The sequence below is a fragment of the Pleurodeles waltl genome, chromosome 10 (assembly GCF_031143425.1).
Source record: "Pleurodeles waltl isolate 20211129_DDA chromosome 10, aPleWal1.hap1.20221129, whole genome shotgun sequence".
NCBI classification, from domain to species: Eukaryota; Metazoa; Chordata; class Amphibia; order Caudata; family Salamandridae; genus Pleurodeles; species Pleurodeles waltl.
The window spans coordinates 785544245-785560015 of NC_090449.1; positions in this window are offsets into that span (position 1 = coordinate 785544245).

The following is a 15771-nucleotide window of genomic DNA, read 5'->3' on the forward strand; positions in this document are numbered from 1 at the left end:
ACACAGCCAGAAGGTAAACCAGCATATAACATATTTGAGGAATGAGGTGCTGTGCCATGTCTTAAAACAATGGTGCAAAGAGTCAGAGAAGGAGGGAAGCTTAGCATTTCATGCCTGTGGAACATTTAATTTGAGAATTTTAGAGAACTTGGGGAGAGTACTGTATTATTCAAAACCTCCCCCGAGATCTGTACAGTTTGAAGCATTAGCTGTTTGGGAATTAGTAGCCAGACAACAACATCAACAGAAATTTGAGAGGAAAGTGAGGAAAGCTGAGAAACCCTTAGCTGAGACAAGATGGGATAGTGAGCAGAAATTTTGGAAAACTGAGACTTTACAGGGAATTAATATGTTTCCTGCAATAACACAAGAGAGCGAGAAAGATGTCAGACAGAATACCGAGAAGGGTTCACATTCTTCGGAGGAAAATGAGTCTAGAAAGTCTTTGACTTATGATGAGGATTCAGATGATGATGAGTTTATATTACAGCTATTGAGAAATCGTCCCCCACCATATGTAGTACATGAGACAGGTCAAAATACTAGTGCCGATCCTACAGCTCCAGCACCCCTTGGAACGATTCAAGGGCAAGTACAGGTTAGCCATTCTGTACAACCATATCCACAATTCAGATGCCTATGTCACAGATTAAGGTGCTTAGGATTTATCCTGGAAGTCCCTAATGTAAATTCTACCCCAAGTATAATGGTACTGACAGGACAAGTTTCACAGATGAGACAGGTTTACCAGAAGCGGACTCTGATTCAGCTAGAGTCTACCCCAAATTTGATATCTCCAATCACAGACAAACACATCTTCCTGAACAAGCCAGGATACAGGAGTTATATACTCCAAAGATCAAAACGTCCGGCCAACCCTGACGCTGTGTCAGTACCTGTAACTATTGGTCCCGATATACCCTTGTTCACGCAGGGAAACAATAAAGGCAATGAGGAGAAACTTCTGGATTCAAATGTAGAAGTGGAGGGATTTAGGGCAACGTATGACATGACAGGTCCATTAGCTGATTTGAGTTATTCCAGAACTCCAGCAAATAATGCAGGGAGACCAGATGTAGGTTCCAACTAATTTCTGGTGACTCTGGAGAATCCACATCTAGCATTACAACAAGTGCCTACTGTGCATAGTAATAATATCTCACTGCAGGGTTTGACAGCCCAGAATTTAACGGAAAGGCTGGAAAAGCTGAATAGTACACCAGGGCATTCAAATAGAGGAAGTGTCCTAAATTTGACCAGGCTTAAATTAGAGGTAGAGGAATTAATTGAAGGAACACTTGGCTTAAACAGAATTGATTAATACAATGACGATGAATTGTGTTTCTTGTGGAAAAAAATTACCAACAAAGCAGGAGTGGTACACTACAAATTAGCAGAATTGGCAGAGAAATATGACATAGAGATTGAGAAAATGAAGCATCTGAGGAGAAGTTGCAGGTTAGAATTTGACTCAAAAGACATTGAGAACATGAGAATACCGGGAATGAAAATTCACATTAAGGAATCCATTCAGAATATTCAGACATGGGAGCATTAGACAAGTAGGAAGGCAGATGGGTAAAGAAATGATATAAGAAGAAAAAAGAGTCTGCAAATTTAATTGCTAGTGTACAGCAGACTGATGGTCAAGTGAAAATATTACCAATGAGGGAGACTCCGGGAAGAAAGTTTGTACATGTCCCATGGAGTATGAGTGATATTCTGTCATTTACAAATGACTACCCAAGATAGAGGGAGAAGCCAGTGGGATTGTACCAGCAGACAAATAGGTTTGTGAAGCTCACAAAATGCCTGTGGGAAGATTTAAATATCCTACTTGAAATAGTGGTACCAACTGATTTATGGGTTGAATGCAAAAGGAGTGTTGATTGGCCAACAAGAGAGCCTCCACGAGATCTGGCTACAGGTGCACCATCTCCAGATATGATAAAGTGCTATTATAAGGTGATTGAATTTGTGTAGCTATCACCCAGAAGCATCAGGACTCATAGAACAGATGAATGGTACATTGAAGTCAAGATGTGTGTCACAGTGGCTTTTCCTCAGGATCTGCACGCTGCTGAACAAGAAGGCCCACCTCCCGGCGTCATTGACTCAGAAAGCTTTAATAGCACAGAGTTATGATGAAGCCAGGCGGGGGGAAGGGAATTAGGGCAGGGAACAGCTGGGAGAGAGATTTGAAAAGGGAAAGGTTAGTACAAGCATGCATATACTCATTAATGACAATCTAATTCACCATTAGAGCCTTTGTGTACATGCATCTCCATAACACCAGATTGAAACTCTTTATAACTGGGCAATAGGCCCTTCTGTAAATCTAAACACCAGAATGAACTGAGACCTCAGAGTCCTAAGAAGACCAGAGTTTTATACCATGGACACTCTCTGAAATATCAGTCATAGAACCGCTAATGCATTGATAAAACTCTAAACATAAATCTCTGTTTAGAAGACTCATTGAACACTTAAAGAGGTAACTGCAAACATTGTAAAGCGCCTTAATATGTATCTCACATATCATGCATCATAAAACAATGAACTGTGATTTCTTAGTCTTTTCAACTCTCTTTCAACAAGATTCTGTGCATGAAAAGAGATTTTACTGGAGCGCGTGGCTTTCCGGGAATTGAAGCACTTTACAGAGCGCGCCTTGCTGCGATGAACTGAAGCACTGTACTGAGCGCGTTTACTATCGTGGACTGAAGCGCTTTACTGAGCCCGTTTGCTTCCGTGGACTGAAGCATTTTACTGAGTGCGTTTGTTGCTGTGAACTGAAGCGCTTTACTGAGCGTGTTTGCTGCCGTGGACTGAAGCGCTTTACAGAGCACATTTGCTGTGTGGACTGAAGCGATTTACTGAGCGCGTTTGCTGCCATGAACTGAAGCACTTTGCTAAGCCCGTTTGCTTCCTTGAACTGAAGCGCTTTGTGGAGCGTTTTATGCTGCCATGAATTGAAGCGCTTCGCTGAGCGCGTTTGATGCTGTGAACTGAAGCGCTCTACCGAGCGCCTTTGCCGCCGTGAACTGAAGCGTCTTGCTGGACGCGTTTGCTGCTGTGAACTGAAGCGGCCTAAAACACCATGCTCGTTAGTCTAGGGGGATGCTGAAAGTTAGGGAGAAACAACTCCCTTCTGCCTTGGGCTCTTCATGACCTTACCACCCACGAGTACGACCTACTCGTGTCTGAGTCCCCAAAAGGGAATAACTAGAACCTTTGAGTTGCTGCCTAGCTGCCTTAAAGAAATTCTGCTTTGCTCCAGAGGAAGGTCCCTTGAGGTCTGCCTGCATCAAAGTCTTCATAATAGTGAGCCACGAGGTGGGTGTGGCTGGGCTTTATAGGCCAGCCACACCCCAAGATGGCTGCTGCCTATAAAACCATGGGGAATGTAGTCCTTTCATAGAATATCACTGATAAGTGCATCTTGACCACCAATGTCCAGATCCTGCAGCTATGTGGGGTTTCCCACAGAGCATGCGATGCTGCTGGCCATTCTTGGAACACGCGGGGATGACCAGAGGTGGGCATAAAGTGCTGCAAATCTGCGCAGTGGACCTTCGGGTAGAACCTGGACTGCGCGCAGCCTTGATCCTGACAATTTGCAAAGATGTGTGAATCAACGAATATGAAATGGCCAGATGCATTGTTGTTAGTTCAGATGAGCATGAGAAACACCCGACAAGAAAACTGGACTGTCACCACATGAAATTTTCATGGGGAGAGCTATGAGGTTACTAGCGGTTCCTGCGATTGCTCTTGTGAACATAACAGATGATATGGAGTTGGATTACTGTTGTGGTTTGCTCTTTCTCTCATCCAGTGGAAGCTACAATTGTGTTGCCATCTCAAGATCAAAGTCACAACCTGAGAGCTGGAGACTGGGTTGTGATCTGGAAACATGTGAGGAAGACTTGTTTGGAGACTCGGGGGAAAGGCCCTTATCAAGTGATAATGGTTACCAACACGTCTGTGAAGTGTGCAGTTGTCCCAAACTGGATTCATGCCAGCCATACTCGGAAAGTACCTTGCCCTTTGGACAATGAAGAAGAGTTGCTGAGAGTACCAACAACTTCCAGACAAGCTCCAGAAGCAGAGAAGGGGAGGAGAGAGTCAGAAACAGACTCTGAACCATCAGAGGAAAATCCAGATACCGCTGTAAGAGACGAGGACGACATACAGGAGGTTGACGTTGAACCATTCTCAGCTGAGTCAGCAGAAGAGTTTAGTCAAAGGAGGGTCCTCCCAGAAGTAGAGGATTTGAATGAGCAAAGAGAGCAACCCATTGAACTAATTGAGGGGGTTGAAGCAAACTAGAGTCAAACAGACCTGACACCTCAAGAAACAGTTGCAGGTACCTCAAGCCAAAATACTGCAGAGCAAAAAGAAAAACTGAAAAGAGCATCAAAAAAGAGAACCTTGAGAGAAGATAAGTGGTCAAGTTCAGAAGTTAAAAGAAAAGAATCAGCCACATTGACAACAATTGAAGTAGATACTAAAAGAGGGGAAGACATGACCTGAGTGATGGGGAATTAAGTGGAGATCGAAAAAGAAAAAGAATAGCAAGTCAAAGGTATTCAGGACCTGAATGGGCATATGTAACAACTGAAGAGTGGCAAAGAGATTTTTTGTCAACTTGTTTTGATCGTGAAGCTCGAGGTCAATATTTTGGCATGTGAAATTGGTTTGTGAACTGAAAGGAGAAAATACACAGTGAACTGAAAGTGAAAAAGAAGAGAGAGGCATTAAAGGTAACTTGAAGAGACTTTTGAAATAAACTGATTTGACAAGCTGCTAACCAAATTTGACAGGCATTACCAATTTTTGACAAAAGCTCTGAAGAATAAACTGAAAGCTGTAAGTAACCGCAAAGAAGATTTGAGTTTTTTGTATAGGTTGTTCTACTTTCAGATTTTTCACAGAGCATGGATAGCCAACACAAGAAGAATAGAAAGAGCAGGTGTTGTAAATACATAGGTATTGGTTTGGCAATTGTGTGCATGATAGTATGTATGCTATTGATTGTGAGTGTGAGCTTTCTCAGTAAGCCTGAGACTACTCACACTTCTTCTTTAGGAGTTACTACACTTACAGAATTAGAAAAGTTTAAGCAAGATGAGAAATATTTGCACGTAGACAACTCACAAGGAGATCTTTCTTCCAAAATTTTTTATTGCTTGCTCTATGAATATGTTGAGACGATGAATGTGAGAAAATGCTATGTTTGCATGCAAATTCCTTCATCAGTGGAAGAAGGAGTAACCTACCACAGCTTTCCATCAATGTATGGAATTAGTTGCAGTCTTGTATTATCAAGATTCTATAACCAGAAGTGCATTTAGTATTTCTACTCAAACCATGATTTTGTTCTTGTTACCAAGTACTTGAGTAGTATAGCTAGAGCAGAAAATATAGCCTTAGTACGGGGTTTCTTTGATCCTACCCTAACTTTTGGCACTGCTTATGCTCACCTGATTAACCTCACCTGCTTACCAACACCCATGGAAAAGTGCTTTCTATATCAGACCAATGACAGGAGAAAGGAATTGATTCAGAAGGTAGAGAAAGGGTTAGTGAAAAGAACATTTAGAAATTAACATGCTTTTAGTGCTGCAAAAACACAAGGGAAATTAGCTTTAGATGTGCAACATGTAGGAAAGCTTTGTATATATAGACCGCGATCCAAAGCTGACACGTTATTTGTGGGAATGAGGGAGTGCAGACGTGTTTCTTTTCCAGAGTAAATGGATGTTCATGCTAAATGGACAGGACACAGGGATTCCTGGAGGTTATTATATTTGTGGACAAAATGCTTATTACCGTATTTCAAGAGGATGCTATGATGCATATTATTTGGGAATTGTTTTCCCAAAGATTTATCAACTTGAGAAATTAAATGAGACACCTAAATTAAATGAATCACATTCCTGCTGCCATAGTGGGAGATATATTTGGAGCAATTATTCCTTCAGTGAGAGTAATCCTGAATTCTTTGAAACTTCGAAAGTTGTCAACTAGTGTGGATAACATGCTGACAAGTTTTTCTGGAGCCATGGTTTTAATGGACACTGAAATGGCAGCGGTACGATCTATGGCTCTTCAGAACCTCCTTGGATTAGGCATCCTTTTAGCAAAAGAGGGCAGAGTCTGTAAAATACTGATAGCGCAACATTGTTGCATTTATATTCCTGAAAATAATAGAGAAATTAAAAGCTTTATTGACAATTTGACTAATGTTAACTCTGCCTTAAAAGCTCTAAAAGATCCTGGAAAGTGAAAAAAGGTTTTACTGCAGTTGGTAATTGGCTGGCCAATCCAGGGAAAGGTATAATTGTGAAAATATTTCAAGCAAAATTGATTATTATAATTTGTATAATTGGTCTATGGGGAGTTTATAAATTGTATAGTGTGACTAAAAGACAGAAAATGCAAAATGTTCAGAGGAAGGAATAAATTTAATTAAGAACAATACAAATTAGATATTTTGATGAACATTGGAGAAATTCAAGAAATGTCAAACCTACTGAAGAAACAAAATTTTAAATTAACAAAAATGTGGGTTGTGTAAATGTAAGATGTGATGACATATTTAGTCATCAGAGGAGGGATTGTGAAAGCTGAACTAATCAATTATGAATTTGTATTGATAATTAAATAGAGAATATATATATGTTTAGGTTAACATAGAGAAAATAAGTATTCATGGAAAATGTGCCCACCAAAGTGGCTACCACTAATAAATAAATGGTATTAATTGTTATAATAATGTGCATAAGAGAATAAAATGTATTAGTAGACCATCCTGATGTATAATTAATATGTATTTGCTCAAACTTATTATGCATAGACTGATTGAAATTTCTAGGCCTACTCGACTACGACTCATGCTTAGTTTCATGATATTAAATAAATGTTCAAAATTGTTTTTCTGATGCAAGATGAGAAGCTTTGCTGTTCATTGTTCCTTGTTCTCATAGAATTGACCAAACAGATTGTGATGTTGCAATGTTAACTAGCTGATCTCCTAACTTTCTCATGAGAACTGATTGCTGTACTGTCTTGTAGTAGATGTTGATACTTTGGGGGTCATTACAACCCTGGCGGACGGTGTTAAATCAGCAGTAAGACCGGCAGCAGTAAAAAAAATTGAATTATGACCGTGGCGGAAACCGCCAACAAAGACAGCCACTTTAACACTCAGACCGCCACGGCGGTACAGACAAACAGCGCGGCGGTCACCGCTAACAGGCAGGCGGAAGACAATGTACCGCCCACAGTATCACAACCTACCAATCCGCCACCTTTTCCGGGACGGATTCACCGCGGATAAAAACACGCCGGAAACAGCCATTTCAAAGGGAAAACGCTCACCTCTACACATTCCACGAGGAACAACAACACCATGGAGCCGGAACTCCATATTCTTCCTGCACTAGTCTTCCTGCTCCTATACGAGGATCATTAACGCCGTCGGCGAAGACAACGGCGAGTACTGCACCTACGACATAGGGGAGGGGGAGGCAAAATACAGGGACACACACACGCAACACCCCCACCCCCACCCGACACTCACCCACTACAACACACACACCAATGCATATCCAAACATTACAGTAACAACCCGCAACCCCCCCCCAGAAGAATGCAAAGACCAAAGGAAATTAGTGGAACCATTGTAATATATCAAAATACAGTAACCAAATATATACATATATACATATACACATTAAACAAAATATACAATACGATTAGAAGTCCAGGTAATGCACCATTCATAGTCCGTGGACCACTGGGCCCAAAATGCATGGGCGAGGCCCACACTAGATACCTGATCAAAACGGAGAGAACACTGCAGGGGCATCAGCTAGAAATACAACAGGCACCTCAGGGGGAAGGGAAGGGGGGGGCACCTCAGCCGGATAAGTGCAACACACCAGATCCACAAGGGGGCTCCATGCCCATTGATGTATCCTGGGGAGTGCAAAGCCACAGTCTCTCAAGTCTCTACAGTGGGTGGTTTTCCCACTGTACCATCCTGGGGAGTGCAAAGCCACAGTCTCTCAAGTCTCTACAGTGGGTGGTTTGCCCACTGTACCATCCTGGGGAGTGCAAAGCCACAGTCTCTCAAGTGGATGCATGTCTCCACTGGTTCTGGAGGGGGACTGGTGCCCAGAGTTCTTCATCCTGTTAAGGACAGACGGAGTGGATGCATGTCTCCACTGGTTCTGGAGGGGGACTGGTGCCCAGAGTGCAGCACTCACCCCGTGACAGTCCCAGTTGCGTCACTGCCCCTGCCGCTCATGGGTTAGCGGTGCTTGCCATGGCGGTCTTTGCCCTGTTCAGCGGTGCTTGAGTTTGCAGTTTCTGACCTGTTCAGCGGTGCTTGCCCTGTTCAGCGGTGCTTGCCATGGCGGTCTTTGCCCTGTTCAGCGGTGCTTGAGTTTGCAGTTTCTGACCTGTTCAGCGGTGCTTGCCCTGTTCAGCGGTGCTTGCCATGGCGGTCTTTGCCCTGTTCAGCGGTGCTTGAGTTTGCAGTTTCTGACCTGTTCAGCGGTGCTTGCCATGGCGGTCTTTGCCCTGTTCAGCGGTGCGTGCCAAGGCGGTCCTTCATTGTCCAGCTGGGCTGGGGCTGGCGGTCCTTCAGTGGGCAGCTGGGCTGTGGCTGGCGGGCCCTCCTGGGCAGCTGGGCTGTGGCTGGCGGGCCCTCCTGGGCAGCTGGGCTGTGGCTGCCGGGGCCCTCCTGGGCAGCTGGGCTGTGGCTGGTGGTGGCCTCTTGGCCAGTGACGATTGGGCTGGCCTCCTGGGCATTGACTCTGGCGGTGGCCTCCTGGCCAGTGACGGTTGGGCTGGCCTCCTGGGCAGTGACTCTGGCGGTGACCTCCTGGCCAGAGACGATTGGGCTGGCCTCCTGGGCAGTGACTCTGGCGGTGGCCTCCTGGCCAGTGACGATCGGGCTGGCCTCCTGGGCAGTGACTCTTGCAGTGGCCTCCTGGCCAGTGACGATCGGGCTGGCCTCCTGGGCAGTGACTCTGGCGGTGGCCTCCTGGGCAACGGGGATGATGGCGGTCTTTTCCGCTGTGCTGCTCCTCCCAGACTTTGGTGATTTCTTCTGCCCCTTCCCCACCTTGGGAGGAGTCACAGCTGAGTCGACACTCCCCCCGGGACCCTTGTGAGTGGCTTTGCTGCCTGGAGTCTTCCCCCTCTCCCGCCGGGCACTGTCAAACTTCTGGTGCTTCACAGGGGGGGGAACTGGCTGTGCTGTGGCTCCGTGCCATACTGGCTGGCCTGGTGCCCGGTGCACTCCACATACCTGTAACAGGCACCACTGGTCCCGGAGATGTTTTGGCTGAGGTGCTAGTACAGGACCTATGAGTTGGAGGGGGGGTGGGAAAGAGGTCAAGCTTGGTCAGGAAAAGTTTCTTAGGAACACTGGGACGGGTAGCTGGAGGGGGTTTGGGAGTGGAGGAGAGGTATTGGTTGTAGGAGGTGTACGTTTGGTGACTTTGGGTGAAGGGGCATGCGCTGGAGGCTATCGTGAGGTGGATGGCTGTTGGGTGGGTGTGTGCCTGCGTTTGTGTATCTTCGGAGGGGGCGTCACAGACACACTGGGAGAGGACTCAGGGGACGTGTAAATGGGAGTGGGGGTGGTGACTGCACGTGAGCGGGGTGTGCTGGTGGGTGTGCTGGTGCGGGACGTAGTTGCTGTAGTGGTAGTGCATGCAGGTGAGAGTGTAGACGAGACTGGGAGGGAGGGGGAGACGACGAGGAGGGGGACACAGTGGAGGCAGTGGATGTTGCTGTGTCTGTATGTGTGTGATGCTCGCGTGAGTGCCTGTGGGATGTGTGGTGCTTATGTTAGCCTGAGCTTCCCTTGTGTGTTGAGGTGTGTGCAGGCTGGTCTGATGGTGTGCTTGGGATAGACTGGGGTACAAGGGATTGGGTCTGGGTGGAGGAAGTTGGAGGGGGGAGGCTAGAGACAGGGACAATGGCTGCCATCAGTGCTGAGGCCAGAGTTTGCAGGGTTTGAGGAAGGGCAGCCTGACCAGAATGAATGCCCTCTAGGAATGCATTTGTGTGTTGCAATTCCCTTTCTACACCCTGGATGGCATTCAAAATGGTAGACTGCCCAACAGTGAGGGACCTGAGGAGGTCAATGGCCTCGTCACTGAGGGCAGTAGAGGTGACATGGGCAGGGGCTGAGGTGCCTGGGGCGAAGGTGATGCCCACCCTCCTGGGTGAGCGGGTGCGGGGCGAAGGCTGAGGGGCTGCTGGGAGGGCGGTGCTGGTAGGGGGGGTGGCGGCTGTACCTGTAGAAGTGGGGGGCACAGATTTTGCCGCCACCACAAGGGAGCTCCCATCAGAGGACGAGTCCGTGTCGCTGGTTGCAGATCCTGTGACCACCGTGAAGCTCCCCTCTCCCTCCGTCCCACTGGTGAATTCCGAGTCCGTGGTGTGGCCCTCCATGGCCATGTGGGATGCAGCTCCCTCGTGCTCCGGTGCCACTGTACCTCCGCCTGATGATGCTGATGCACACAAGAACAGGGAGACCACAAAAAGGGGGGGACGACAGAAGAAAGACAGGTTGAGTGCATGGCTTACCGCTACCGTTGGCGGATAATACAGACACAGCAGCCCCCTGCACTACGCCGCTCTGTTGGGCTCTACAGATGCAATTCCTGGGATATGTCCTACATGGCTATGGTCGACATCTGCACACATAGATGACACAGGGGCATATATACCTGTACTTGGCAGTCTACAGAGGTGGGGTGGGGTACCACATGGCCTGCATTATGGAGGGGCCTAGCCTACGGAACTCGCCCTGGCCTAGGGAAACCCACAGCCCTCCTCCCCCACCCAGACACCTCCACTGCGCACAAAGTCAGCTGAATGAGAGTGTACTCACCCCCTTTTGTCTGCTGTGATGCCCTCAAGCGCCCATCCAACTCCGGGTAGGCCACCGCCACGATCCGGAACATCAGGGGGGTCATGGTTCGACGGGCACCCCTCCCACGTTGGGAGGCCATCCCCAGCTGAGCCTCCGCCGTCTTCTTGCTCCAGCGGCGAATGTCCTCCCATCTTTTCCGGCAGTGGGTGCTCTGTCTGTGGTGGTCCCCCAGGGCCCGGACGTCCTTGGCGATGGCACGCCAAATATCCTTCTTCTGGTGGGCGCTGACCTACATGAAATGTACAGGGGAAGAAGAGAAGTCATTACCAACTGCACCGTCGAAGTGAGTGGCCCACATCCCTACCCTTGCCATGTGGCACATGCATTCACAGTCCTTCATGCACGCAGAACTGTGCCCCCTTCCTTCTTACAACCAGCCCTCTCCACACAGGCATAGCCCATACAACGTGCTCCCTGCGTACTTACCTGTTGGTCTGGAGGACCGTAGAGTAGCATGTACTGGGGGAGGACCCCGTCGACGAGCTTCTCCAACTCCTCTGCAGTGAAGGCAGGGGCCCTTTCCCCAGACTCAAGAGCCATTGTCTCTTCCAGACCGAGGTCACAGAAGCACTTGCAGTGTAGGTCCTCTCCTGTCGAAGATCAGGTATCGAGTGATTCAACAGCTAGAAAATGGCAGTCACGTCCGCGGCGGTCACGTCCACGGCGGTGCGTACCATCACCGCCGGCGTACATCGTCATTGGCTCCTGGGAACCATAGGGTCCAATGTTAAACAATGCAGCATTGCGCCGCGGTCTTCGACCGCCTTCGGCAACAGTGTAGAACGCCAGCGCAGTTACCTCACATCCCATTGTCCCACTTTAGAGGTCAGGCAGCCGCCACTTCAGGGGCCCACATGGCCTGATTCACAACTGAGTTACACAGACCTAGGCCTTGTCACACAGCACAAATACAGGCCAGATCCTGTGTATGAATGGTGTTCTGTGTAGACTGTGGGTACATACCTCTGAGTTGTTTGACTCTGTGGTCGCTGTTGTCCTTCCTAGGCACCGTCCGCTGGGACATGTGAGGAGATGGCAGCATCCTTCGGTGTACCAACCGCTGGTGGACCTGTTGACAATGGAGGAGCGACATTTGATCATCACCTACAGGTTTGACCGTGCCACAATCCAGGAACTGTGTGCCCAGTTGGAGCCAGACCTGATGTCAGCTATCCGCCATCCCACAGGAATCCCCCCTCAAGTGCAGGTGCTATCAGTGCTCCATTTCCTTGCAAGTGGGTCATTTCAAACAACAGTGGCCATGGCATCAGGGATGTCCCAGCCTATGTTTTCCAACGTGTTGTCCAGAGTGTTGTCTGCCCTGCTGAAACACATGCAGAGCTTCATCGTTTTCCCTCAGGTGGAGGATTTGCCTACAGTTAAAGGTGACTTCTATGCCCTTGGACATATCCCCAACATCATAGATGCCATTGATCGGACCCATGTAGCTCTGGTCCCCCCCACAGATGTGAACAGGTGTAGAGGAACCGGAAGAGTTATCATTCGATGAATGTTCAGATGGTATGTTTGGCAGACCAGTACATCTCCCAGGTAAATGCTATGTTCCCTGGATCTGTGCATGACGCCTACATCCTGCGAAATAGCAGCATCCCTTATGTGATGGGTCAACTCTAGAGGCACCGGGTGTGGCTATTAGGGGACACTGGTTACCCCAACCTGTCATGGCTACTGACCCCAGTGAGGAATCCCAGGACCAGGGCAGAGGAACGCTACAATGAGGCCCATGGGCGGACTAGGATGGTGATCGTACGCACCTTCGGCCTCCTGAAGGCCAGGTTCAGGTGCCTCCATATGACAGGTGGGTCCCTATTCTACTCACCAAGGAAGGTGTGCCAGATCATCGTGGCCTGCTGTATGCTTCACAACTTGGCTTTGCGACGACAGGTGCCTTTTCTGCAGGAGGATGGTCCAGATGACGGTGTTGTGGCAGCTGTGGAGCCTGTGGACAGTGATGAGGAGGAAGCAGAGGAAGAAGACATTGACAACAGGGACTCAGTTATCCAGCAATATTTCCAGTGACACACAGGTGAGAACACATTCCTGCCTACTACAAGTACTTTCACACTTCTACCTCTATCCTGTCTGTCGATTTCAACCAGTATATGGTAACTGAGTTGTACATTTCCATTACGGTTTCACAGGTGTGGTTTCCAACGTGTGTCATCTGCTTAGATTCCTCATGGACTTGAGATGTGTGACATAGGTATGTTGACATAACATTTGAGAACACATTTTGTCAATGTCATTGCTAATACACATTTTTGAAATCACAGACTGACTCCAGATTGTTTTGTGCTTCAAGGGTGTTTATTGCAGTGCTCAATATTGGAGGGGGGTCGTAAAATGGTGAGGGGTGATGGTGGAGGAATGTCCATGGCAGAGTCCAGTCTATTAGTCTCACAGGTGCATTGCACATATGGGCATAGGAAGTGGAGCTGGGGCAGTTCCAATATGGACAGGGTTACAAAGTGGGACAGTGGGATGACAATCAGGGTGGTCTCATTTCTTGGCGGGGGTCTTGGCTCGTGCTCTGTCTTGTTCATGGATCTCAGGGACCCTTTGCGGGGTAGTTCTCCATCTGCAGGGGGTGGGGTGCTGGTGTGGTGGTCCTGTGGCGGTGCCTCCTGTCCACTAGCGCCGGCGGAGGTGGTGGGAAGTTCTTCGTCCATGCTAGTGTCAGGGGCCCTTTGGAGTGCCACAGTGTCCCTCCTGGTGTTCAGTATCTCCTTCAGCACCCCTACGATGGTGCCCAGAGCGGTGCTGATGGTTCTGAGTTCTTCCCTGAACCCCAAATACTGTTCCTCCTGCAGCCGCTGGGTCTCCTGAACCTTGGCCAGGACCGTTGCCATCGTCTCCTGCGAGTAGTTGTATGCTCCCATGATGGAGGAGAGGGCCTCATGGAGAGTGGGTTCCCTAGGCCTGTCCGCCCCCTGTCGCACAGCAGCCCTCCCAGTTCCCCTGTGTTCCTGGGCCTCCGTCCCCTGGACCATGTGCCCACTGCCACTGCCCCCAGGTCCCTGTTGTTGTTGGGGTGGTGGGTTATCCTGGATTCCCTGTAGTGGTGGACACACAGCTGAATGACGTGTCCTGGGGACGGAGGTATGGGCCTGCTGGGTGGGTGCTGTGCTGGTGTTACCAGAGGGTGGAAGGTCTATGGTGGCCTGTGACTGGGTGTGAGGAACCGACTGTCCCGAGGCCCACGATGGTCCGGGCTGGTCATCTGGATCCAGTTGGACAGAGCTGCTGTCATCACTGTGGGCCTCTTCTGTGGGTGGGGTGGAGATGTCTGGACCCTCCTGTCTGGTGACGTTGGGTAGTGGTCCTGCAGGGGTGTAAAAGCATGATTGTTGCATCTGTGTGTGTCATGGTGTGCAATGGGTGGGTGACCGTGTACCCCAGTGCTAGCATTCCTGTGTGGGGGCTTGTGTGATGATGGTTGAGGGGGGTGTTATGGGTATGTACAGTGGGCATGCTTTAGTGATGGGTGTCCATGCTTTGTTGTGTCATGCAGGGCTTGGGGTTGGGATGGGTGGTTTGTGTTATTGGTACATTTGTGAGGAGTTGGAGTGATAGGGGAGGGGGCAAGTGTGGGGGTCTGTGATAGCATGCAGGTAGGGTGGGGATATGATAGTTAAGATTTGACTTACCAGAGTCCATTTCTCCACCGACTCCTGCGAGGCCCTAAGGATGCAGAATAGTCAAGACCTGCTCCTCCCATGTTGTTAGTTGTGGGGGAGGAGGTCGGGGTCCGCCACCAGTCCGCTGTACCGCGATGTTGTGTCTGGAGACCACGGAACGCACCTTCCCCGTAGGTCGTTCCACCTCTTCCTGATGTAGTCCCGATTTCTTGGGTGCTGTCTCACTGCGCTGACCCTCTCGACTATTCTTCGCCATAGCTCCATCTTTCTAGCTATTGAGGTGTGCTGCACCTGTGATCCAAATAGCTGTGGCTCTACCCGGACAATTTCCTCCACCATGACCCTGAGCTCCTCCTCCGAGAACCTGGGGTGGCTTTGCCGTGCCATGGGGTGGTGTAGGTGATGTGTGGGGTGGTGTATGTGGTGATAAGTGTGGTGATATGTAGTGGTGTGTGGTGTTTTGTGCGTGGAAGTAGTGTGGGTGATGGTGTTGAGTGCCTGTGGCTGCTAGTTTGTGGATGGTGGTGTCTCTCTCTCTGGCCTTCTTTCAGATTTTTGGGTCGTAGGGGTTTGTGGGTGATGTGGGTGTGTGTTTTATATAGTATCGAGTGTGTGGGAGTGGTGTGTGTATGTGTATCAGGTGTGTGTATTTCGAATTGTCCAATGTGGCTGTGTTTTGTAAGAGTGTGTGTATTTAGAGCGCGGCGGTGTGCACTGCCAATGGAATACTGCGGTTGAAAGACCGCCACGTGGATTCGTGGGTCGTGATAGCATGGGCGTATTTCTGTTGGCGTGACGGTGGAGGTTTTGTTTTTGCCAGTTTATCAGTGACCTTTGGTGTGGCGGACTTGTGCGGGTTTCTGAATTTTGTTGGTTTTCGGGATGTAGGTCATGATAGCTGTGGCGGAATTCCGCAGCCGCAGCGGTGTGTTGGCGGTCTTCTGCACGGGGTAAGCGGCTTTTACCGCCAATGTTGTAATGACCCCCTTTGTGTTTTTGGTGCATGAGAAGCTACGGTTTCCAGGAACTAACTATGACCATATTGATGGACGAGGTGAAGTGCAACAAAAGTTACTGAAAGAGAACTGATGTTAAGAACTGGAGAAGAGGAGCCAATCATCGACGTGTGAACGACTGTCTAGCTATATC